The sequence below is a fragment of the Chiloscyllium plagiosum genome, unplaced genomic scaffold, assembly GCF_037043375.1.
Source record: "Chiloscyllium plagiosum isolate Xiang-an unplaced genomic scaffold, Cpla_swu_hap1 HiC_scaffold_1, whole genome shotgun sequence".
NCBI lineage: Eukaryota > Metazoa > Chordata > Chondrichthyes > Orectolobiformes > Hemiscylliidae > Chiloscyllium > Chiloscyllium plagiosum.
The window spans coordinates 77,653,954-77,673,993 of NW_028270139.1; the positions used below are offsets into that span (position 1 = coordinate 77,653,954).

Genomic DNA, 20,040 nt, shown 5'->3' on the forward strand with positions numbered 1-20,040 from the left:
AATGTGTTGCTGGAAAAGCGCAGCAGGTCAGACAGTATCCAAGGAGCAGGAGAATTGATGTTTCGGGCATAAACCCTTCTTCAGGAATGAGGAGGGTGTGCCAAGCAGGCTAAGATAAACGGTAGGGAGGAGGGACATGGGGGAGGGGCGTTGGGAATGCAATAGGTGGAAGGAGGTTAAGGTGAGGGTGATATGCCAGAGAGGGGGCGGGGGCGGAGAGGTCAGGAAGAAGATTGCAGGTCAAGAAGGCGGTGCTGAGTCTGAGGGTTGGGACTGAGATAAGGTGGGGGGAGGGGAAATGAGGAAGCTGGAGAAATCTGCAGAAATCTGCCACAAGGGATGAATGCAGATTTCTCCAGCTTCCTCATTTCCCCTCCCCCCATCTTATCTCAGTCCCAACCCTCGGACTCAGCACCGCCTTCTTGACCTGCAATCTTCTTCCCGACCTCTCCGCCCCCACCCCCTCTCTGGCCTATCACCCTCACCTTAACCTCCTTCCACCTATCGCATTCCCAACACCCCTCCCCCATGTCCCTCCTCCCTACCTTTTATCTTAGCCTGTTTGGCATATCTTCCTCATTCTTGAAGAAGGCCTTATGCCCGAAACATCGATTCTCCTGCTCCTTGGATGCTGCCTGCATTAACTTTTGCACCACTACATTTCTAGTCCAGCAAGGTAAATAATGTTGCTTGACTCAGAAATGCAAAGGGTCAAATAGCAGATGTGAGAGTAGAAGAGTTGCTCTGGAAAAATGATCAGAATATAGTTCAAAAGGGATAGAAATATGAAAACGTAGAAAATAGGTATAGGGATAGGCCTTCATGTCTGCACCACTTTTCAATGTGATCATGGCTGTTCACGCAATCTCAGTATCTCATTCCTGCTTTCTCTCCATACCACTGGAACCCTTTAGCCACAAAACCCACATCCATCTCCCTCTCAAATATATCTAATGAACTGACCCCAACAGCTTTCTGTGGGATAGAACTTCACAGATTCACAACTCTCTGAGTGAAGAAATTCTTCCTCATCTCAGTCCTGAATGGCTTACTCTCTATTCTTAGACTTGTGACTCCTAGTTCTGTATTTCCCCAACATCAGGAACATTCTTCTTGGATCTAGCCTGTCCAGTCTCATGAGGATTTTATATGATTCAATGAGATCACCCTTCATCCTTCTAAATTCCAGTGAGTACAAGCCCAGACAATCCAGTCTTTCCGCATATGTCAGTCCTGCCATCATGGGAATCAGTCTGCTGAACCTTGGCTGGACTCTCTCAATAGCAAGGATGTCCTTCCTCAGACTAGGAGACCAGAACTGCGCACAGTTCTCAAGGTGTGGCCTCACCAAGGCCCTGTATAACTGCAGGAAGAGATCCATAATCCGATACTCAAATCCTCTCACTATGAAGGCCAGCATGATGAATAGCCAAAGGTAGTTAAATTGGAAAAATGCAAAGCTCAGTGAAATAAGGGAAGACCTGCCTTGAATTGAGTGCAAAAGTTAATAAACTGATAAATGAAACAGATGTAAGGTATCCTGAAATATGAACTGGAGAGTACTAAGTAAGCATGAACTCATATTTTAATTGGATCATGCTGCCAATGTGGTGACCATCAAATGTGCCATGATTCGCCAACATAAACTTCAACCATTTTGACTCCAAATCTTCTTTTAATACACCAGGTTTAATTGCTCCACAAACTGAGCCTCAACTATGTCAAACCAGTGGACAGGGTTAAGGTGACCACAGCAAAAGACATATGCCAGGGCCCATCCAATAGCAGCATTATGCTGCCTGTCTCCTCTGATCCTGTATTTCTTCAACAAAAACCAGACAGTAGAAAATGATGATCATTCACAGATATTATATAAACAATGTTGTTTACAGTTTTGTTGATAAATGTCAGCTGATAGTAAATGTTTGCAGCTTTAGGATGTGAACTACTGCTTTTGTGAAACTTGAGGACAACATGAAGAAAATCACTGAACTAGTTGGGTCAGCATGCAACTATTTCATGTAACTGTGAAACAGACTCTGGAATGAAGGACAGCAATTCAATATGGCTGATAAGGCCAGCCATACAGCATCTTGTTTATATGGATATTGAGCGCTGGCAGCTATTTGGATGCTGAAAACGTTATGGAGAAATGACATCATTAATATTCTTTCATAGCCGAGGACAGACCAATAGCACTACAAGTATTTCACAGTGGTGTGGGCACACAGATGGGTTTCAGTGCTCAACATGATGTTACATGCATCTGCTTTACATTAGCCCTTTAGTTCCTGAACAATGTATTATTGGCCAGCCCAGTAGCTTTGTTTATATCAAACAAAGATAAAAGGGCAAGTCCTTTATTTTTCATGTGTTCATATATTTTGAAATATCTTAATGCAGGAAGCATTATTTGAAAAAAATAATGTAATTACTCAGCTTCATGCAGAGCCCTGTGCTTCCCACAATACAACATGGCTTGAAGCCAAGACCTAATATTTCTTTAATCAGTATTGCAATTTTGACTGCAGCAGACTTAGGAATATGGAGTGAATTTGGAAAGACTCCAGAAATTCTTAGAGGGTTTGGCATGCAGTCTCAGTGCAAAGGAGCTGGAACTTTGTCTTGAAGGTTGAAGCAAACAGGACAATGATAGTATGGGACAGTACAGGTTCTAGAGAAGCAGTTTTTCAAATTTCAGTTTTAATGCCAATCATATCCATTCTAAAGTTGGAATTGTACTTTCTCTGGCATCTAATTGATTACATTCAGATCTGGAAGAAAAACGTGCCACAATAATATAATCACACAAGTAGATTTAAAGCAGCATGCCCATAAGGATGAATAATTGAACTTTCTTTTAATAAAGTTGAATGGGTCCTTGTGTCCAATGTGTCTGCTGATGAGTCAGCCGCAAGGCATGTATTGTCTTCAATAACTATCTTTCTTGAATTGGCTGCACTGGTGAGATTAGCAATGCAATTATGTGCTTTGAAGGAATCCTGGGGTCACTTTAACTCCATCATGTGCAAACCAAATGCTTAGCTACTCTCCAGCTTCCAAACCTTGTCACACTGTCCCTCTTTCTCTTGATAACTGTCAGGAAAGTATCCAAGAAGCAGGTGGAAATGAAATACTTGTATAATAGAGTAAAATGCAAGATAGTGAATTTGCAGATTGTTTTACATTCTTCCCAAATTTTGTTTCCACTGACTGCATTGTAGTCATAGAGGTAAAAATATTGAATTTGTGCAGACCATATGTTTCTATGGGATAATTAACCAGCTAAAGCTTGCAATCTCCATTGTTATTTTGTGTATCCCAATTTTAAGCAGTTCATGAATGGTGGTCAGACTTTTTGCCAAGGATCGAGATTTCTTCTGTAAAATCTCCAAATCTCTACCTCAGTTTCCTCTAATATGTTCCTTCAAGTCGATTCCTTTAACCAAACCTTTGACGATCTACTATAATATCACTTAGGTTACATTCCTACCACTCACATTTTAACTAGAAGTGGTAGGGCTGATTTAGTTTGACAACATCTTTGAAACATCATGGGATGTTCTACAGGAATATATGATATTATTATCGTTGCAGCAGCCTGACTTGATCTTCTGAATTTAATTCCCTTTGGTAAATGCTTCATTCCAGCTTTGACCCTTTGTCAGATGACTGCACAAACATTGGGAACTTGGATTACAGAACACTGAAGGGAAAAAGATGGATGCTGGCATTTCAATCTAATGGCATTAAAGAAGGCAAATCAAAAATAAAAATAGACACAAAATGAGAATTAGTTTCTAGTAATTGTGGGAAAAATCACTCTGCTGAGACAATAGCAGCACTATGGGAATTGGTTAATTCGTATTGTTTATATAGTGCTCTTCAGCTGAAATGCCTACTATCCCAGTATCAGGGTGGAAGGCATAATGCTACCCGTGCTCCAGCTGTGACTAGAACAGGGTGGATAATGAGATGCAGAGCAGCAGTGGGTGCTGTGCTATTTGAACCCTGAGAATTGTTAGGGCGGCACCGTGGCTCAGTGGTCAGCACTGCTATCTCCCAGCGCCAGGGGGCACAGGTTTGATTCCACCTTTGTGTGACCATCTGTGTGGAGCTTGCACCTTCTCCCTGGGTCTGCCCGGTTTCCTCCGGGTTCTCGAATTTCCTCCCACAGTCTAAGGATGTGCAGGTGAGCTGGATTAGCCATGGGAAATGTAGGGTTACATGGAGTCACCGGTTTGAATGGGATGCGTATTGGAGGGTCGGTTGGATTTGATGGGCTGAATAGCCTGCTTCCACACGTAGGAATTCTATGATTTTATGTTCCAGAGTTCTTGACTTGTGAAAAGTATGTCCCTGCCAGTTTTTAGATGTCAAGATTTGTAAGGGAACACCCTGCTGCCCTCCCACCTCTAGTTAAAATGTGAGAGGGGGAATGAAATGCAAACCCACTCTTCACTTGTCTCTCAGTAACACCAGGAGGAGCGGCAGTAATGGAGGAGAAATGAAATTCCCTCTCGCCTCCATAGCTGCTACCCACTCCACTCCACTCCTTCATTCTACCCTCTGCTTCATATCAAACACTGAATGTGAACAGGTCAGAGATTATGAATTTTTCCAACTCCAAAATAAAAATAATTTGGTCTGATTCCCTGTTGCTCCTCCTGCACCCCTTCCCTACCTCTGCCTCAACAACTATTCCTGACCTTCTATCTCTAATCAGTGGAGCACCTTCCTCATGTACCAGTTAACCCTTTTAAAAATCTTTGCTATCACCCCCTTCTGAAAAATAAACATCAGCAACTCATCCATTCTCTAAAATTGCTGCATTTCCACTGGTCTCCCTTCAGTCTCTGCAGTTCTGAAACATGCTGTTACCTCCCAAGCTTGTGTGACCCTTTCTCTGGGGAAGCTTTAGCCAAATGATCCCATTCAATACAACAGCACAGCACAGGAAGAGGCCATAGGCCTATCATGTACTACCACGATGCCATTCTAAACGAATCCCATCTGTCTGCACATGGCCTGTATCTCTCTATTCCCTTTGTGTCTTAATTTTTGTTAGTGTATCTGCGTCTATCATGTCCTGTAGATGCAGCATGTTCCAGGCACCTACCACCCTCTGAGTAAAAACATCCTGCCTTGTACATCTCCTTTAAACTTTCCTCATCTTACCTTAAACCTATATCCCCTACAATTTGACATTTCCACCTTGGGAAAAAGACTCTGACTATCCGCCCTATCACACCTCTCATAAATTTATATACTTCTATCAGATTGCCCCTCAACCTCCAATGTTCCATCAAAAACAATCCAAGTTTGTCCAACCTCTGTTTATATCTAACACACTCCAATCCAGGCAACATCGTGGTACACCTTCTTGTCTCCCCAAAGCTTTCACTCCTTCTTGTAGTGTGGCGACCCGAATTACACACTAATACACCAAATGTGGCCAAACTAAGAAGTTATATACAGCTGCAAAATAACTTAGCATTTTTGTTGCCACTTTCAGGGAGCTATGGACTTGGAGCCCAAGTTCCCTACCAATGTCAATGCTCCTAAGGGTCATATTTACAGTATACTTTCCTCTTGCATTTGACCTCCCAAAATGCTTCACTTCACATTTGTCTGGATTAAACTCCATTTCTCCGCCCAACTTTCCAACTGACCCATATCCTGCTGTATCCTTTGATAACCTTCTTCATTATCCATAACTCCACCAACTTTTGTGTAATCTGCAAACTTACTAATCAGATCACTGACATTTTCATCTAAATCTTTTATATATATTACAAAGTAATAGTGGTCACAGAACTGATTGTTATGGAACACTACTTGGTCACAGACCTCCAGTCAAAAAAAAATCTCTCCTCACTCATTCTCTGTCCTCTGTGACCAAACACATTTTGTATCCAATTTGCCAACTCACATGCAATCCATGTGACTTAATCTTCTAGACCAGCCTACCATGAGGGACCTTGTCAAATGCTTTAGTAAAGTCCATGTAGACAATATTCACTGTCCTAACCTACAATCTTGGGATTCAATCCTTTCATTACTTCCCAATGTTTAAAACTCTTACTAACATCTATTTCTCAAGTACATTTTGAGTCACCCTTCCTAATAGTTTACTCCACTGCCTCATGAACTGGGATTGGCTTTCCTATTTGTGAAACACTTTGAACTGAATTTTTCCAGAAATTGATTTGGAGATGCCAGTGTTGGACTGGGGTGTACAAAGTTAAAAATCACAAAACACCAGGTTATAGTCCAATAGTTTTATTTGGAAGCACTAGCTTTTGGAGCGCTGTTCCTTCATCAGGTGGTTGTCTCACAATTGCTGCATTTCCTGATGAACCACCTGATGAAGGAGCAGCGCTCCGAAAGCTAGTGTGCTTCCAAATAAACCTGTTAGACTATAACCTGATGTTGTGTGATTTTTGAACTTTCCAGAAATTGGCTGAGATTCATGGAGGGTACTTACTGTAATACATAGAGGATTTTCTTAGAACATTGTCCCAAGCTTGCCTCATTAACAAAGTGCCACGCCTCTTTGGTGTCTTTCTTGCCCAAAGCACTTTACTGCCAAATCTCTCTTTCAGGCCCAAGAAAGATTGATGAAAACTTGGAAGATTGATGGAAACCAGGAACCTGCGCAACCCCAGGCAAAATGATGTCGGCCATTCGTAACTTAATCCCAACACAGAAGCAGACATAGGAATGTCAGGTAGATTTGTCGGAAGCAGTGGGCAAACTGTTTCAGAAGTTGGCGGGCTCAATCTGGATGGGAATATGAATAGGAAGAGTTGAGAGGGATTTGGACCAAATGCTAGCAAATGGAACTAGGTCAGATTGGGACGTCTGAATGGTGCAAACGAGTTGGACTGAAGGGTCTGTTTCTGTGCTGTATGACTCTATGACTCCACTAATGCTATGGTACAGGAGTAATAGTGATGGATCACACAGTGCTGTGAAACAACATGTCCAGCCGCACTGTTGGTGACTGCTAACAACCGTGACCAGATACCTGGCTTTGTGTCTATGCTGAAAGGCAAGTCAAGTATGTCGATCTTTTAAAGTGCAGCTGAGGGGGTAACCCACCAGAAGGCAAGGCAAGGCAATGCAGGGCTGCTTGAGCATCAAAGTCGGCACAAGTTGAGTGAGTACGAAGAGGGCAGGCAAGCAGCTCTGAGACGCATCCTAGTTTAAACTGTGAGCTAGAGGCTTGTCCTTGCACACAAAGTATCCTTGCAGAGCATTCCAATGGGAGGTGATGGTGTGCTCCATAGGCCATTGTTGATGCAATGAGGCTGGTATATGAATGCCAATGTCTGTGGATGTAAGGTCCGTGTGACCACTGTCCATGGAACTTATCCTGAGTAGTTGGTACCATGTGTCCAAGGTGACAATCCAGAGGAGCAAGTGGCAAGTTAGAATTGCCAAGTACTTGCTCTGACTTCCTTGTTGGAATTCTAAACATCTAATTTGTATCTGATGGGTGAGAAAACAGGAAACTGCACATTAATAGGATGAATTTAGATAATGATGAGAGTGATAAATGAACAATAATCCATGCCAAAAGGCATTTCAATGTTCACTAGCAAGAACCTTGTATCGACTTCCAGGGATTGGTTGGAAAATGTGACTGAATAGGGCCTCACTCAACTTTTGGTTTTCCTAAATTTCTCATCATATCCAATGTCATTTTAGGGATAGAAAGATTCCTCTCTTTGATTTCTGTTATGTTAAAGGTACTATATGTCACACAAGGGCTTTAGAACCAGAAACCAACATTGCAATGGTCAGAAATAGCTCAGGGTGGGCAGATTTAAATATATTAGAAGGTGTGTTTGAGAGAGAGAGAGAGACAGGCAAAAAAACACATGTAGAGAAGAGTCTATCAATAATGTAACAGCTCAATTAGAGCCTGGTATATCTCAGATTACACTGAATAGCAGTAGTTAATAGACTGTAGACTGATTCTTGTCTTGTCTGACTGTGTAAATGGAGGTGAAAATTGAGGGAGATGTAAAATGTGCTGCTGACTCATTATCATCTGTTTTAACACTATTCAGCAAAGTCAAGATCTACCTCTATAATCACTTACGTCCTGTGGTTACTGTTCCTTTTGTTAATGTGGTGAAGAAATTAATTCTGATTTTTGTTGCTGGAGGGGGCAAAAGGTTGCATACTGTTTTTTTATTCTCAATGTTTAAAGATGATAATTTACTCTGTAAGATATGTTCATATTCATTCTTGAACTAGGAGTTTCTTGGCACATATCCAGGAAGACAGTTAAAATATAAATCTTAATGAGAAATATAAAATGTCTGCCAAAGGAATATGATTTTATAGCTTGGCAATAAATAATGTTGCAAATTGGGCTCTTTAATAAAGAGAAAAGATGCCTTGCAGTTTAATTACAAAGCTATAAATAAGTTAATTGCTTGTTAACATAGCTGGGATTCAAACGATAAATGCAGTACAGTCTGCCTGCTTTATTCATCACTGATACAAGCCTGATAGGCTGATAGGTGTTTGCTGCATTACACAGGGTTCCTTGATCATGCGCAATAATGTTATTTTGAACAAGCAATGAAAGAAAATGCAGCCAGAAGTGTTTTTACTATTGTGTCCCAGTAAACTTATTCAATTTCATGATAAGATTTTGACATTCATTAATACAATTTTAAATATAAACTTCACCTTTTAAGATTATAACAAGAATTAAACTAAATAAATAAAAGTGGAACTATTGAAGACAAGAATGTAAAATCTGAAACAAAGAAAGAAGAAAAGGAAGATGTCATTCATGAGAAAAACAGAAATAAGAAAAATAATTAAATAAACATTAATCAATGCAATAAAAATTGTATAACATGCCACAAATGTCTTCATCTGAAATTTTGCAAGAGGGCTTCATGGATTTTTTTCAGTGGCCTGGTGCTTCTGCTAAAATATTGAGTTTGTGTTTCTGGAGGCATTGACTGTACTTAATATTTAATGGTTTTATGCTCAGTACATAAACTAATATCAAAGGTATTTATATGAAATGCTAAGTCTACTATTTTCAGAAAAGTTTATAACCTGTTTATTTTAACCATGTTTATTATTCATACTGCATCCTATATTGCAATTGCAACCTATAAACAATTCTAATTTTAATATAATTATTTTAGAAGATTACACTCGACATCTAGTTACATTTAGGTACAGTTAATATCATCTAAATGAACTCTTGAGAAAAAGTGATCTGTAGTAAGTTGTTGAAGAATTCTAACATTATAATTGTAGCTATATTTGCAGTTAGGCTATTAACAAATGTGATGCTGTTGGAACAAAATCATAAAAAGTACTATTTATATAAGCTTAATTTTTTTTAATTCTCTGCACCTTAGTGAAGAAATTGACCTAATTACACAATTGTACATGTAGTGCAAGTAGCTTAGTTAAATCTGTATGCAGTGCTGTCATGGTAACATCAGTAGCCTAGCAATCCAGAGGCCCAGTCTGAGCCCCTAGAGACAATACAAACTAGTAGAATTTGAATTAAATTAATAAATATGGAATATAAAACTTATTCCATAAGTTTTTTTTAATATTGATCTTCTGTTTCTATGCCATTCCTTTTTTTAAGTTTCCTCTTCATTTTCTTCACCTGTCTTCTGAAGACACTGATTCATGCGGCTGTTTTTGTATGAGCTTAGACTGTGCTATCATACCTAATATCAACTAACTCCGCACAGGCTGGGAATTCAAGGCAATTAGTCAGAGGCAGTTATATACTATCTTTAATATAATTAAATATCTCAAGCTGCTTCACCTGTTAGAGACAAACACAACTGTTTTGCATCCACTAAGATCCCCATTAATGACAAGGGAAAAGGAACACTTGTAACACCCAATTTGGGTGGCACAGTAGCTCAGTGGTTAGCACTGATGGCTCACAGCGCCAGGGACCCAATTTCGATTCTACCCTTGTGTGACTGTTTGTGTGGAGATTGCACATTCTCCCCATGTCTGTGTGGGTTTCCTCCAGATGGTCCACATCAGCCAATCTAGTATTTAGTGAGTACCCAGATAAGCAAGCTGAAGAGCTACTGTTGATACATGATATCCCAGACAGACCATGGATGACGTGTGGCGCTGATGAAGGGTCCTGGCCAAAACGTCAACTCTCCTGCTCCTTGAATGCTGCCTGACCTGCTGTGCATTATCCAGTGCCACACTTTATAGGCTCTGACTCTCCAGCATCTGCAGTCCTCACTGTCACCTAGAACCTGCATCAATAGTAAAACAAAGGACTGTGGATTTTGGAGATCTGAGACAAACTGAAACAGAATTTGCTTGAGAAACTCAGCAGGTCTGGCAGCATCTGTGGAGAGAAAACAGAGTTAATGTTTCGAGTGACAGAACATGGATGAAACTGAGAGTGAACATCGTCACTCTCGCAGAACTGAATATTGTTATGTATAGAAATGGGCTACTATTCTAACTACTTGGAGATGAAGCAGCTGGATATGAAGCAGCTGGCTTCAATGATTCCCAGTGAGATTGTCAAATGCCTGAAGCACACTTCAGTCAGCACAATTTTCCCATCATTGTGACCTTTAGTGGCCTTTAGTTCACAAGAGAAAAATTCAGTTTTATAAAGGATTAAGAAGTTCAGTGCCATGAATCCCCAGTTAAATGGAAAGGCTGAGGGAGCAGTGAATATCACTCAATGAATCTCTACAGAAATAAAGAAAATCAAAGTGAGATGTACATAAGACAGTCCTTGAGTAGAGGAGCACGCTGCCTGATGACATGGAAAGCAGTTCTTATGTTAGACGCAAACTATTCTTACAACAGCAGAGGGGAAAGATATAAAAGAGACCTAAGGGGCAACTTTTTCACGCAGAGGGTGGTACGTGTATGGGATGAGCTGCCAGAGGATGTGGTGGAGGCTGGTACAATTGCAACATTTAAGAGGCATTTGGATGGGTATATGAATAGGAAGGGTTTGGAGGCATATGGGCCGGGTGCTGGCAGGTGGGACGAGATTGGGTTGGGATATCTGGTCGGCACGGAAGGGTTGGACCGAATGGTCTGTTTCCATGCTGTACATCTCTATGACTCTATGACTCTAAGTGAGAAACTGGTGTGAATGAAAAGGTCAAGGTGAAATGGCAGAAAATCAAATTTCATTTTGACAGGTCAGAAGAAGGGTCACATCAACTTTGCTTTCTCTCTCCATAGATGCTGCCAAACCTGCTGAGCTTTTCCAGCAATTTCTGATTTTGTTTCTATTTCCAGCGTTTGCAGTTCTTTGATTTTTCATTTTGACAAGACCACCAGACCAGGATATAAACCTTCAATGCTTTCAAAAAAAGCGACCCTTGTCAAGCAGTTGTCACCTTGACTGTATGTGGTGGGAGTAACTGGAACAGTTAGCTTGATATGTCTGATCCATTCAGTCATGGAATTTTATCATCCTCTCAACACTAAGGAGGAAATACAGAAAAAAAAAGAGATTGAAGGGGGTCATCAGAAACCTAATAATGAGCCTTGGCTCTTCCTCTTCTGCTTTAACTTAATTGTCTTTACTCATTCTTTGCTTCTTGATTCTTTATATTCTGACCAGTTATCTGATATAGCAGCAGGTCAGGCAGCATCCGAGGAGCAGGAGAGTTGATGTTTTGGGCATAAGCCCTTCCTGATGACTCCCCTGCTCCTCAGATGCTGCCTGACCTGGTGTGCTTTTCTAGTGCCACACTTTTTGACTCTGATCTCCAGCATCTACAGTACTCACTTTCTCCTATCTGACATGGCAATCAACTATGTGCAATTATGCTTTTTCCTTAATATTCACTCTATCTTTATCTTAGAATCATGGAATTCTTACAGTGTGGAAGCAAGCCATTCAGCTGAACAAGTGTGCACTGACCTCTGTAGAGCATTCCATCCAGACCCATCTCCCACCAAACTTATTCCCTGTAATCCTGAATTTCCCATGAATGATCCACCTAGTCTTCACATCCCTGGACACTACGGGCAATTTAGCATGACCAGTCCACCTAACCTGCCCATTTTTGGACTGCGGGAGCAAACCGGAGCATCTGGAAGAAGCCCACACAGACACAGGGAGAATGTGGAAACTCCACACAAACAGTTGCCCGAGTGTGGATTCAAACCCAAGTCCATAGTGCTGTGAGGCAGCAGTGCTAACCACTGAGCCACTGTGTCGCCCTGTTAACTTCTTTAGTTAACCATGGATGGTAAATCCCTCCTTGGAATTTTTTTCTTTATCGTAGAAAAGTACTTAATCTGATTATTCTGAAATAAAACCTTAAATGTCTGACAATACTGCTCTATTCATCTTTCTCCTCGGCTATTTTCCTAGTTCCCTTCAAGTAGCTCAGCTTTAATGTCCAAATATTTGCTCTAATTAAAATTTAAGATACTAGTCTTAGATCCGCACTTCATCCTTTCAAACTGGATGTAAATATCAATCAAATTTCCTGGTACCCAGAGGTCATTTACTCTGATATCATGAATTAATCTTGTTAATTGCACAATACCATATCTAGTATAGGAGAGAGTAAGGACTGCAGATGCTGGAGATCAGAGTCGAAGAGTGTGGTGCTGGAAAAGCACAGCCGGTCAGGCAGCATCTGAGGAGCAGGAGAATCTACGTTTTCGGCATAAGCCCTTCAGCATCACTCCTGATTAAGGGCTTATGCCCGAAACATTGATTCTCCTGCTCCTCGGATGCTGCCTGACCGGCTGTGCTATTCCAGCACCACACTCTTCGACTCGTATCTACTATAACCTACTTCCTGACAGGTTACAGACCGTGCTGCTTTAAGACCATGTCTTAAAAGCATTCTATTAACTCCTGAGCAAAGCCATTATTACCAATTTGTTTAGTTTTCATTTATAATGAAAATCATCCAAGATTATTGCCATCTCTTTATGATAAGTAACTAATATTTCATCTAGTTTACTTTTTCAGACATTGTGGTTTCAGTGGCCTCACAGCGCCAGAGACCTGGGTTCAATTCCCGCCTCAGGCGACTGACTGTGTGGAGTTTGCACGTTCTCCCTATGTCGGCGTGGGTTTCCTCCGGGTGCTCTGGTTTCCTCCCACAGTCCAAAAGATGTGCAGGTCAGGTAAATTGGCCATGCTAAATTGCCCCTAGTGTTAGGTAAGGGGTAAATGCAGGGGTATGGGTGGGTTGCGCTTCGGCGGGTCGGTGTGGACTTGTTGGGCCGAAGGGCCTGTTTCCACACTGAAACTAATCTAATCTAATGATGTCATAGCCAGTCTTCAGCTTTATCCAAAAATCCTACAAACTTGTTGACAATTGTAAAGGCTGAGGTTCCCATGCTCCTGTCTTCCAAGTTTCCTTACTTACCTCACTGCAGTCACAGCTCCTGTTCCTGACATCTGACATTTAGAACCAATTAATTAATTTATAATCAACACATCCCAATATGTGTAAACAGTACCAGTAAACTATATAATGTTGATAAAACAATACTTGCAATATTGATAAAAATGATAGTTTCTAATAATACCAGTTATCAATTTGCCTGCTCCTTCTGCTGCACAAAATTGGAAATCGAATGATAGATGCAGAAAAAAAAGAGTAGAAGAATTAAACATCTCCTCCCTGCCTTTCACCAAACTCCCTTATCAGCACACTGATTCTTGCAGTAGACATTACTTAAAGCACGTCTTTCCCTGGTACACCAAATTCCTATTTTGAACTAAATCCCCAGATATGCATAGTTGACTTCTATCTCACTCAGGCAAGGTCTCCTTCATACTGCTGTGTATCCTTAATGACCGTTCATTTTAAAATCCATGTTCTTACAAAGAGATGAGCTGTCAACCTCGAGCTTAGCTTCCTGCTACAGTCATCAGCACCTGTTCGGGATTTCAGGTGATTGGTACATAATTGACATGTCAGGTAAATATCTAATTTTTCTTCATGCAGTTTCAGTCCTGGGAATGCATAACCATATATGGCATGGTATGTTTATCATAATAAAACAAGCTCAGGGTACTTCATGATGGCATCAGAAACAAAATCTGACATCAAGGCTCATAAGGAGATATTAGGGCAGATGACTAAATCCAAATGATCCTAATATCTCTTCATGTCACTCAGGTGCAACTTTGATTTTCTTTCAAATTGAAGGACGTAAACTGGTTATGCATTCTCAGCAGTGACAATGAAGGAAAATTAGATATGGTATTGCTGTGTTATTTATTTTTTGGATCAACACATGGTCCACTTTTCTGTGAGGTTTGCTTATACCAGTTGTGTACACTGCTTTTGTTTATTTGCCATGGTGATATGAACAACGGAGAGCAATTCTTTGAATTTGTTCCAGATGATATTGTACAGTGTGACAGTTAAATATTTGCAAATACAAACAGGTCAGTCAGCATTTGAGAAAAATATAGTACAGGTTAACGCTTTTTGTGTGGAAAAGTGGACATTGAAAATAAGTGAGGACAAGAAAAGAATGAAAAGGGGAAGAAGAATAACAGATTAAAGACAAAAAAACAGGTATGCATACTACTAAATCTCAAAGAGGCAGTAAATAAGTTTAATGATCTGTAAACAGGTTTATAGAAAGCTATAAAGAGACAGAAAAAATAAGTTGAGGAAAAATAGTGAAATGGGTCAGGGAAATATAGAAAATGATTAAAAGCAGCTTCAAGCAATAAAAATAATTATTAAATGTGGATGTGAGGAACAGGCAGAAAACTGGAGCTGACAGCTGGGTATGAATTAATTTATATCAATGCATGAAGTGGAGGTCTTTAATAAGTCAACGAGGAAGTTAAGATGCTAACATCAATTTACTGCTGTCAAACTCCCCGGAGGGGAATTGCATTGGTAAAGAGTGTGGGTGGGTGATTTAATGCTGCATTGTTACAGCTGTTGCAGCAATTGTCAGTGAATTTACCCAACCTGTTCTAGCTGGTTGCCCTGTTATAGGAAGGATATTATTAAGCTGGAGAGAGTTCAGAAAAGATTTACCAGGATGTTGCTGGGAATGCAAGATTTGAGTTAAAAGGAGAGGCTGGATAGGCTGAGATTTTTATCATTGGAGTGTAGCAGGTTGAGAGGTGACTTCATAGAGGCTTTTAAAATCATGAGGGTTATAGATAAGGTATCCTTTCCCTATGGTGAGTGATTTAAAGACATTTTTAAGGTGAGAGGTTTCAAAAGGACACAAAGGGAAATTTTTTTACACAGAGCATGGTTCATGATGAAATGAGCTTTGAGAGGAAATGGTAGATGAGTACAGTTACAACATTGAAAAGGCATTTGGATAAATGCCTGAATAAGAAAGATTTGGAATGATATGGACCAAGTGCAGGCAGGTGTGACGGGTTTAGATTATGATTATGCTCATCATGAGCTGGTTGGATCGAAGAGTGTGTTTCCGTGTTATAAGACTATCTTTGTGCTGAGCTTGTTTAAAGTAACATTATGGGTCAGAAAAGAAGATTCTAGAACAGGAATAAACACATGAGATGCAAGGACGCTAGACTCATGCTTATTTTAAATTTAGTTGTTCATTCATGGGAAGTGGTCATCACTAGCCATATGTTTATTACCAATAATTAATTGTCCTGGAGGTGTTAGTGGTGATTTGCCTTCTTGAATTGATGCAGTCCTTGTGGTGTACTCACACACACTACTGTTAGGAAGGGAATTTCAGGACTCAAAGGGAAAAAACAGAGAAAAAACAGCAAATGACATATACTTCAACTAATCTTGTATACTTCAAAATAAAACTCTAGTATGCACAGTACATATATTGAGTATTAAATTTTTTTTTCTGTTTTTTCATTCTGGTGATATTGCTCTTTATTATTCACTCAGGATGGTATGATTTGGAGGGGAAGTTCAGGTCATGGTATTTTCATGTATCTGATGTCTTTGCCCTTCTAGATGTTAGAGATTATGTATTTGGGATGTGATATCAAAGTAGCCTTAGTGAGCTGTTGCAGTGAATCTTGTAGATGGTGCACATTGCTGCAAATGTATAATGGTGGTGGATGGAGTTTATGGCAGTGAATGAGATGCCAAACAAATGGGATACTTATCAGGATGTGTTAAGCTTCTCGAGTGGTGTTGGAGCTGCAAACATCCAGATAAGCGGAAAAGTGTTCCATCATACTCCTGACTTGAGTGTTGTAAATTGTGGACATGATTTTGCATTCAGGAGGTGAATTACTCCCCACAGAATTCCCAACTTCTGACTTGTTCTTGTAGCCACAGTGGGTGATTCAATTTAATTTCTGATCTGTGATAACCCCCAGCATTTTGCCAATGTCAGATTTATTGATGGTATTACCTTTGTATGTCTAAGGAGATAGTTAGATTAATTCTTGCTGGAGCTGGGCAAAGCCTGGAACTTGGTGGCTTGAATGTTGTTTATAAAAAGAGATATTTGGTAAAGCAATCATGCAAATTACATTTGATCTTCCTGTGGTAAGGGAAACTGCACCATAACTGGAAATGTGTTGCTGGAAAAGTGCAGCAGGTCAGGCAGCATCCAGGGAACAGGAGAATCGACGTTTCGGGCATAAGCCCTTCTTCAGGAATCTGGCTTATGCCCGAAACGTCGATTCTCCTGTTCCCTGGATGCTGCCTGACCTGCTGCGCTTTTCCAGCAACACATTTCCAGCTCTGATCTCCAGCATCTGCAGACCTCACTTTCTCCTCAAACTGCACCACAAGCAATGGATCAACTAAACTAGTAACAGGGCATCTAAGTGTTGTCTCAATACAAAAATCAGGTCAGAGATAAATGGCACATGCTGCAACTGGTACAATTGCATTTGACAGCATCAGAGATGAAGAAACCAAAGCTGGGTATCATGATAGAATATGCAAAGTTAGCATTCCTCTATCTGATTAGCCTTTGTATCTGTTAAATCATAATTTCCACCTCTGAACACATCATAATTTCTCTCTACTGTCTATTTTCTGGAAGAACATTCTTTGGTTACTTGTATTGTGAGCAATATTTACTTAGTGCCATTTCCAGAGGTCCTCATTGTGCATATCTGTTAGGGAGAACAGTTAAGTTTAAATCCACAAGTAGTCATTTTGTCATTGATTTTAGCATCATGTGTCATTTACAGGTTTGAGTCTGTCTGTCTGCTGAATCAGATCTTGGGAAGGTTAGTCCCCATGGTTCTGTTAGGAAGCTGCATCAGTGCTAGCACCAATGTTCAATGCATCTTACCATCAAAGAAATCAATAATTAACATTGACATTCTGGTATGCCTTCTTTTATGCAGTTAGAGACAAAACACTACAGATGCTAGAATCCAAAGTAAACAGGCAGGAAGAACAGGCAGCGTCAGGAGGTGAAGTCAGATCAGCTGCTTAGGTTCATCCGAAGAACCATTCAGGGTTAGTTAGTCAGGCATTCATATATTATAGCAAAACAACTGGGAATCTGCTTTTGATGTTTTCTTTGGTAAAAGCCTCTCCCAACACATCATCTGCCCAAGTCAGAGGACAATCCGTGGACTCAGAACCTCTCTACAGTAAGAATCTATTCGAAGAAAGATATAATATCAGGGATTTACAAAACTAAAACTTAGTGAGTTAAAACAATTTGTAGTGATTATCAACATGACTCCTTCTTTATTTTAATTCAAAATATAGTCTAGTCATAATAAAGGATACAAGCCTACAGTTCCATTTCTCACTCATGCTCCAGGAAATTGAGTTTCTATACCATAAACACTCATAATATTTACCTAGTCATTTTTACAAATGGCTTAGTTATGTTCAAAAAATTGATCTTTTCCACAACAGCTCCAGACAAATGGAAGGTCTTCTGCACTTCAAACTAATATGTTAGTACATTACCACCTGCATTGATTCTTTCGATCTAACATTGTAACTCTTGCAGAAAATAGGCAGAAATCCAGAAGCAGTGTTGATAAAGCCTATTTCCATCACTACTCCAAGGTTCCTGCTGAAGGTGTGGCAGCATTCTCCACAGAAATTGTACTTGTATAATTATTGGAAAAGCGCAGCAGGTCAGGCAGCATCCAAGGAGCAGGAGAATCGACGTTTCGGGCATGAGCCCTTCTTCAGGAATGAGGAAAGTGTGTCCAGCAGGCTAAGATAAAAGGTAGGGAGGAGGGACTTGGGGGAGGGGAGTTGGAAATGCGATAGGTGGAAGGAGGTCAAGGTGAGGGTGATAGGACGGAGTGGGGGTGGGGGCAGAGAGGTCAGGAAGAAGATTGCAAGTTAGGAAGGTGGTGCTGAGTTCGAGGGATGTGACTGGGACAAGGGGGGAGGGGAAATGAGGAAACTGGAGAAATCTGAGTTCATCCCCTGTGGTTGGAGAGTTTATAGTAAACCGACCAACTGCCTCAGCTACCTAGACTACACCTCCTCCCACCCTGCCCCCTGTAAAAACGCCATCCCATATTCCCAATTCCTTTGTTTCCGCCGCACCTGCTCCCAGGAGGACCAGTTCCAATACCATACAACCCAGATGGCCTCCTTCTTCAAAGACTGCAATTCCCCCCCAGACGTGGTCGACGATGCCCTCCACCGCATCTCCTCCACTTCCCGCTCCTCCGCCCTTGAGCCCAATCCCTCCAATCGCCACCAGGACAGAACCCCACTGGTCCTCACCTACCACCCCACCAACATCCAGATACATCGTATCTTCCGTCGTCATTTCTGCCACCTCCAAATGGACCCCACCACCAGGGATATATTTCCCTCCCCTCCCCTATCAGCGTACCGAAAAGACCATTCCCTCCGTGACTTCCTCGTCAGGTCCACACCCTCCACCAACCCAACCTCCACTCCTGGCACTTTCCCCTGCAACCGCAAGAAATGCAAAACTTGCGCCCACACCTCCCCCCTTACTTACCTCCAAGGCCCCAAGGGATCCTTCCATATCCGCCATAAATTCACCTGCACCTCCACACACATCATCTATTGCATCCGCTGCACCCGATGTGGCCTCCTCTATATTGGGGAGACAGGCCGCCTACTTGCGGAACGTTTCAGAGAACACCTCTGGGACACCCGGACCAACCAACCCAACCACCCCGTGGCTCAACACTTCAACTCCCCCTCCCACTCCACCAAGGATATGCAGGTCCTTGGACTCCTCCATCGCCAGACCATAGCAACACAACGGTTGGAGGAAGAGCGCCTCATCTTCCGCTTAGGAACCCTCCAACCACAAGGGCTGAACTCAGCTTTCTCCAGTTTCCTCATTTCCCCTCCCCCCACCTTGTCTCAGTCAAATCCCTCGAACTCAGCACCACCTTCTTAACCTGCAATCTTCTTCCTGACCTCTCCGCCCCCACCCCCACTCCGGCCTATCACCCTCACCTTGACCTCTTTCCACCTATTGCATTTCCAACGTCCCTCCCCCAAGTCCCTACTCCCTACCTTTTATCTTAGCCTGCTGGACATACTTTCCTCATTCCTGAAGAAGGGCTCATACCCGAAACGTCGATTCTCCTGCTCCTTGGATGCTTCCTGACCTGCTGCGCTTTTCCAGCAACACATTTTCAGCTCTGATCTCCAGCAACTGTAGTCCTTACTTTCTCCTTGTATAATTATTGCATAACTATAGATGTTAGTAAACAATGCAGAGTTGTTATAGTACAGAGCTACAAAGTATTAGTGTGACATCTTCATGGCAGGAATAATATCAACAACAACTGTTCAATTCCTGCACTGGCTGAGGTTAACACTTCTTCTCAACCTCTCACCTTGCCTAAGACATGGTTACTCTCTCAGGTTAAACCACCAGTCGTCTCTCTCTAATAAGTGAGCAGCCCTATAATCTGGTAGAACTATGGTGACTATACCTTTATTTATTAAGCCAAACCAAATGATGTTCACTTTCATTGGATTCACAACATGGTGGAATTAAAATATTTAATAATTAAAATTGCTCAGTTGTTTCTAACCAGACTTTATAAAAACAGATTTAGTACAAGTTTTTAACTTAAACAAAAATTATCAATTT

The 20,040-nt window shown here is 41.2% G+C and overlaps 1 protein-coding gene across 8 annotated transcripts in view; it reads left to right on the top strand.

Annotated features, from left to right (window-relative positions):
- The window catches only part of cracd (capping protein inhibiting regulator of actin dynamics), a 226,219-nt gene that overhangs the window by 85,609 nt on the left and 120,570 nt on the right, over positions 1 to 20,040 (top strand). The window contains exon 2 of one of the 8 annotated variants that reach the window (XM_043690514.2): positions 6,606 to 6,730. The exons of the other annotated variants lie outside the window; for them this stretch is intronic. The gene's annotated coding sequence lies outside the window, so the exon portion shown is untranslated. The remainder of the gene's footprint in view (positions 1 to 6,605; positions 6,731 to 20,040) is intronic. 8 annotated transcript variants of the gene reach the window in all.